A 6,694-nucleotide genomic window follows, 5' to 3' on the forward strand; every position below is an offset into this window, starting at 1 on the left:
CAGCCTTGCATGCTTCCAGAGTAGAGTACTTCCAGCAGCCCCCCAACCGCTTTCAGTCCACCAGCCTTGCATGCTTCCAGAATAGAGTACTTCCAGGCGGCCCCAACTGCTTTAGTCCACAGCCTTGGATACTTCCAGAGTAGAGTACTCCAGCAGACCCCCAACTGCCTTCAGTCCACCAGCCTTGGATGCTTCCAAAGCAGAGTACTTCCAGCAGCCCCCCAAAATGCCTTCAGTCCACCAGCCTTGGATGCTTCCAGAGCAGAGTACTTCCAGCAGCCCACCAACTGCTTTTAGTCCACCAGTCATGGATGCTTCCAGAGTAGAGTACTTCCAGCAGGCCCCCAACTGCTTTCAGTCCACCAGCCTTGGATGCTTCCAGAGTAGAGTACTTCCAACAGCCCACAACTGCTTTCCAGTCTACAGCTTGGATGCTTCCAGAGTAGATACTTCCAGCAGCACCCCAACTGCTTTCAGTCCACCAGCCTTTGGCTATTTCCAGTAGTAGAGTACTTCCAACAGCCCCCAACCTGCCTTCAGTCACCATATGATTCCAGAGCATAGTACTTCCAGCAGCCCCAACTGCTTTCAGTCCACCAGCCTTGGATGCTTCCAGAGTAGAGTACTTCCAGCAGCCCACCAACTGCTTTCAGTCTACCAGCCTTGGATGCTTCCAGAGTAGAGTACTTCCAGCAGCACCCCCAACTGCTTTCAGTCCACCAGCCTTTGGATATTTCCAGAGTAGAGTACTTCCAACAGCCCCCAACTGCCTTCAGTCCACCATCCTTTTATGCTTCCAGAGCATAGTACTTCCAGCAGCCCCAACTGCCTTCAGTCCACCAGCCTTGTATGCTTCCAGAGCAGAGTACTTCCAGCAGCCCCCACTACTGCCTTCAGTCCACCAGTCTTGGATGCTTCCAGAGTAGAGTACTTCCAGCAGCCCCCCAACTGCCTTCAGTCCACCAGCCTTGGATGCTTCCAGAGCAGAGTACTTCCAGCAGCCCCCCAACTGCCTTCAGTCCACCAGCCTTGGATGCTTCCAGAGCAGAGTACTTCCAGCAGCCCCCCAACAACTGCTTCAGTCCACCAGCCTTGATGCCTTCAGAATAGAGTACTTCCAGCAGCCCCCAACTGCTTTAGTCCACCAGCCTTGGATCTTCCAGATTAGATTACTTCCAGCAGCCCCCCAACTGCCTTCAGTCCACCAGCCTTGGATGCTTCAGAGTAGTACTTCCAGCAGCCCCCAACTGCCTTCAGTCACCAGCCTTGGATGCATAATAGAAGTACTTCCAGCAGCCCCCCAACTGCCTTCAGTCCACCAGCCTTGTATGCTTCCAGAGTAGAGTACTTCCAGCAGCCCCCCAACTGCCTTCAGTCCACCAGCCTTGGATGCTTCCAGAGTAGAGTACTTCCAGCAGCCCCCACTGCTTTCAGTCCACCAGCCTTGGATGCTTCCAGAGTAGATTACTTCCAGCAGCCCCCAACTGCCTTCAGTCCACCAGCCTTGGATGCTTCCAGAGTAGATTACTTCCAGCAGCCCCCCAACTGCCTTCAGTCCACCAGCCTTGGATGCTTCCATAATAGAGTACTTCCAGCAGCCACCCAACTGCCTTAGGTCCACCAGCCTTGGATGCTTCCAGATTAGATTACTTCCAGCAGCCCAACACCTGGCCTTCCAAGTCACAGAATCTTGGATTGCTTCCAGAGTAGATTACTTCCAGCAGCCCCCCAACTGCCTTCAGTCCACCAGCCTTGGATGCTTCCAGAGTAGATTACTTCCAGCAGCCCCCCAACTGCCTTCAGTCACAGCCCCCCTCCGATTGCTTCCAATAGATTATTCCTTCCAAGCCAGCCACCACCAAATGCTTAGCTTCCACAGACCCTGATGCCTTCCAGAGTAGATTACTTCCAGCAGCCCCCCAACTGCCTTCAGTCCATCAGCCTTGGATGCTTCCATAATAGAGTACTTCCAGCAGGCCCCCCAATGCCTAAGTCCACTTCAGTTCACCAGTCCACCTTAGTTGCTTCCAGACCAGAGTACATCCAGCAGCCCCCCAACTGCCTTCAGTCCACCAGCCTTGGATGCTTCCACAGTAGAGTACTTCCAGCAGCCCCCCCACTGCTTTCAGTCCACCAGCCTTGGATGCTTCCACAGTAGAGTACTTCCAGCAGCCCCCCAACTGCCTTCAGTCCACCAGCCTTGGATGCTTCCATAATAGAGTACTTCCAGCAGCCACCCAACTGCCTTCAGTCCACCAGCCTCGGATGCTTCCACAGTAGAGTACTTCCAGCAGCCCCCCAACAGCTTTCAGTCCACCAGCCTTGGATGCTTCCAGAGTAGAGTAATTCCAGCAGCCCCCCCAATAGCTTTCAGGCCAAACCGCCTTGGATGCTTCCAGAAGGTAGGAATCAGCGCCCCCAAACTGCCTTCAGCCACCAGCCTTGGATGCTTCCAGCAGTACTTCCAGCAGCCCCCAACTGCTTTCAGGTCACCAGTTGGAGCTTCCCAAAAGCAGAGAACCCCCCTTCCACAGCCCCCCAACCCCCTGCCTTCAGTCCACCAGCCTTGTATGCTTCCAGAGCAGAGTATTTCCAGCAGCCCCCAACCCAAAGCTTCAGTCCAACCATTCCTTTGGATGTTTCCAGAGTAAGAGTACTTCCACAGCACCCCAACTGCCTTCGTCCACCAGCCTTTGTCTGCTTCCAGAGCAGAGTACTTCCAGCAGCCCCCCAACTGCCCTTCAGGTTTCCCACCAGCCTTTGTGTAATGTTCAAGAATGAGTACTCCGCAGACCCCCAACTGCCTTCCATTCCACCAGCCTTGTCTGCCTTCCAGAGTAGAAATATTCCCAGCCGCACCCCAAACTGCTTCCGTCCACCAAGCCTTTGGTAGCTCCGAGTATAATCTCAAGCAAGCACCCCAACTGCCTTCAGTCCACCTTAGATCTTCCAGAATAGAGTACTTCCAGCAGCCCCCCAACTGCCTTCATTCCACCAGCTTGTAGCTTCCAGAGGTAGAATAACTTCAAAGCGCACCCCAACGCCTTTAGCCACCAAACCTTGGATGCTTCAGAGCAGAGTACTTCCAGCAGCACCCCAACGCCTTCAGTCCAACCACCCTTGTATGCTTCCAGAGTTGAGTACTTCGGCAGCTCCCAACGCCTTCAGTCCCACTGGCCTTGGTGTTCCGAGTAGAGTACTTCCAGCAGCCCCCCAACTGCCTTCAGCCACCAGCCTTGATTGCTTCCAGAGTAGAGTACTCCAGCAGCCCCCAACTGGCCTTTCGTCCACTAGCTTGGATCTTTCCCAGAGAGGATTCCAGCCGCCCCCCATGCCTCAGTCCACCAGCCTTGGAGGCTTTCCAGAGAAGATACTTCCATCAAGCCCCCAACTGCCTTTAGTCCACCAGCCTGATGCTTCCAGAGTAGCCGTACTTCCATCAGCAACCCCCAACTTTCCTTTCAGTCTACCAGCCTTATAGCTTCCGAGTAGAAGTTACTTCCAGCACCCCCAAACGCCTTCAGTCCACCAGCCTTGGATGCTCCAGAGTAGGGTTCTTCCAGCACCCCCCCAACTGCCTTCAGTCCCACCAGCCTTGGCTGCTCCAGAGTAGGTACTTCCAGCAGCCAACTGCCCTTCAGTCCACCTCTTTGGATGCTTCCAGAATAAGTACTTCCAGCAGGCCCCCCAACCTGGCCTTCAGTCACCCCCCTGCTTTGGATGTTTCAGAGTAGAGTACTTCCAGCAGCCCCCCAACGGCCTTTAGTTCCCACCAGCCTTGGAGCTTCCGAGTAGAGTTCTTTCGCAGCCCCCAAGCCAACTGCCCTTCCGTCCACCCCCTTCCTTTGCCTTTGGCTTGTAGAGTTAAGAAGTTTACTTTCAGCAGCCCCCCAACTGTCTTCGTCCCCAGCCTTGGATTGCTTCCAGAGCGAGGTACTTGCGCCCACCCCAAACTGCCTTCAGTCCTCATGCTTTGGATGCTTCTTGAGTAGGAGTATTCCAGCAAGCCCCCAACGCCTTTCAGTCCACCGCTTTGGATGCTTCCAGAGGATAGAGTCTTCCAGCCAGCCCCCCAACTGCCTTCAGTCCACCCCCAGCCTTGGTTGGTTCCAGATATCGTACTTCCAGCAGCCCCCCAACGCCTTCGTCCACCAGCCTTGGCTGCTTCCAGAGTAAAGTTTTCTTCCAGCAGCCCCCAACCTGCCCTTCAGCCACCGCCTTGGATGCTTCCTGAGTAGAGTATTCCAGCAGCCCCCCAAACTTCTCAGTCCACCTGCTTTTTGGATGCTTACGAGAAGAGTTTGCCAGAGCCGCCCCCCAACTGCCTTCAGTCCCACCAGCCTTTGATGCTTCAAGTAGAGTTCTTCCAGCCGACGGCCCCAATTGTTTCAGTCCCCACCAAGCCTGGATGCTTCCAAAGGATAGCTTTCAAGAGGCCCTCCCCAAACCTGCCTGGTGGCTTTCCAGAGTAGAGTAACTTCCCGCAGCCCCCCAACCTGCCTCCATCCACCAGCCTTGGATGCTTCAGAGCAGGAGTACTTCCACAGGCCCCAATGCCTTCAGTTCCACCAGCCTTATGCTTCCAAGTAGAGTTCTTCCACAGCCCCCCAACTGCTTTCAGTCACCAGCCTTGAAGCTTCCAGGAGAAAGTTTCCAGCGGCCCCCCCAACTCTTCAGTCCCACCTGCTTTGGATGCTCCATTTCTTCTCCCTGCAGTGGTTTTCCTTTTCCTCACCTTTCCCTTCGGTTGTCTATTTGTTTGATGCTTTGTGTCTATTTTTTCTTTTCTTTTTATCAATTTATATTTCCCTTTTGAATTCCTCTTTCATACCCAAATCTTCCTTTCGAGGAATGTTTTCCCTTCGTAGCCTCTTTTCCTCTTTTTCATGCTCGCGGGACCTTAATCCTGGGTGATAAACTTAATTTTTATATATTTATTTCTGTAATACAAATCGAGCAATAGAGGATCCTGAAGGAAGAGCCCAAAGTAATCATGAAGTTGTACTTCTACTTTAGACCTTTTGGGTTTTTCGTTTTCTCCACAGGTCTTTTTTCCTTCTTTTGAGATCATTTAATGCACTATTTAGCTTTGCTTTAGCCTTTCTCCTCTTGTGTTCTTCCTCTGACTTGGTTCTGATTTCATTCTTCAGCCTATTATTCTTCAGCCTTCAATTATTCTTCAGCCCAATTGGGCGTTCCTTTCCTTCAATTCCTGCTTGAAAGCTCTTCGTGCTTATTTTTCCTTTTTCCTTTTTTTTTCGTTCTTCCATCCTTACTTGATGGTCATACAGTGCCAAAGACATGGCTTCTCTCTCTAGCCATTCTCGGTCAGCCTTCTTTTTCTGTTTCATTATCTTACGTTCTTGCTTGACAAACTCGATCAAGTCCCTCAGTTTCCTCAATCTGTCATCTCTTCTTTTCTGTTTCCTCTCCTCGTGTCGCTCCATGATGTTCCTCTTGACTGCGCTAACCCACCTTTTTTCAGCTTTCCTTTGAGTCTTTCCCTCCTTTTCTTCCCGTTTTCTAGAGAGTAATTGCTGTTTCCTCAGCTTTTTGTCAGCCCTTTCGTTGGCCTTTCTGTCCTTATGTTCCCGGATGACGGATTTCCATGCGTTTTTTTCCCACCTTTCTTTGAGAGCGCCTTTCAGCCTTCTCCTCCTCAAGGATCTCTCTGATTTCCTCGAATATTTCTGTATTTCCCAGTACCTCTTTTGGTTCCGTTTCAGGTGTCTCGTGCTTAAGCACCGCTTCTATGTCCTCCTTTCCCATCTTAATTTCACTCTTAAACATCTACTCCATATCCTGAAGTATGTCCTTTATTTCAGACTCTGGTATCACCTCTGAACGAGAAAGTTTTTGCCAGTCTCTGAGCAGTCCTTCCCGAAGTTCATCCCACATAGGATCGTGTTTAGGTTCGGGTTTTAACCACCTTTTAATTTTCCCATTCCAGCGCCGCATTTTACTCCACTTCCTTATGGCAGTTTCGCGTTCGTTGACTACTTCAGCGTCACTAGTTCTTCTGGTCGAATCTGTCTTCACCAATGAATAGACATCCCACTCAGAGGAGTCCATGTTGGTTGCGAATCCTGCCCAGAATCTGCTTTGTGATCTTGTTTTCCTCGCCGTATTTGCGTGGCCTCTTTCTTGATTGGCTGGCATCCTTGTCATTCTTCTGTCCAGCTCTTACCTCCCTCCGAAGTTCCTCCAAGTCCTGTTTCAGTTTTGCAATTTCTTTTAGTAGTCGTCTTGCCAGTTCCGTTTCCTCTCTCCTTTTCGACCTCTTCTTCTTTATTACTCTCTTGGCACTTTCGGCTCGAGATTGATTCTTCCTCGTTTGTCGTGGTTCTAGTCATGAGCCTTACAACGTTTTCAGTAACTTTCTGAATGAATTCGTCTTTTTCCTTCAGCGTCGCCTTCAGCCAAGAACGTTCGTTTTCCATTGCCTGAATTTTGCTCCTATGGTTTATCCTGGATTTACTTAATCCGTTTCTCATTATACATCCTCAGGGGCAAAGATGATCTCTTCGACGCCCTGGTTAGAACTCCGTGTAGATAGAGATGGTGATTTTGCCTTCTCTTGCCAGAGAGAAATCATCTTTCCAATAGGTTCAAGGGTAAACACTGTTCCTAAGAACAGACAAAACATAATAATAGTATTTCTGACGGGATCATCTGTAAACCCGCAGCCAAACTG

Source organism: Macrobrachium nipponense, chromosome 8 (assembly GCF_015104395.2).
Source record: "Macrobrachium nipponense isolate FS-2020 chromosome 8, ASM1510439v2, whole genome shotgun sequence".
NCBI classification, from domain to species: Eukaryota; Metazoa; Arthropoda; class Malacostraca; order Decapoda; family Palaemonidae; genus Macrobrachium; species Macrobrachium nipponense.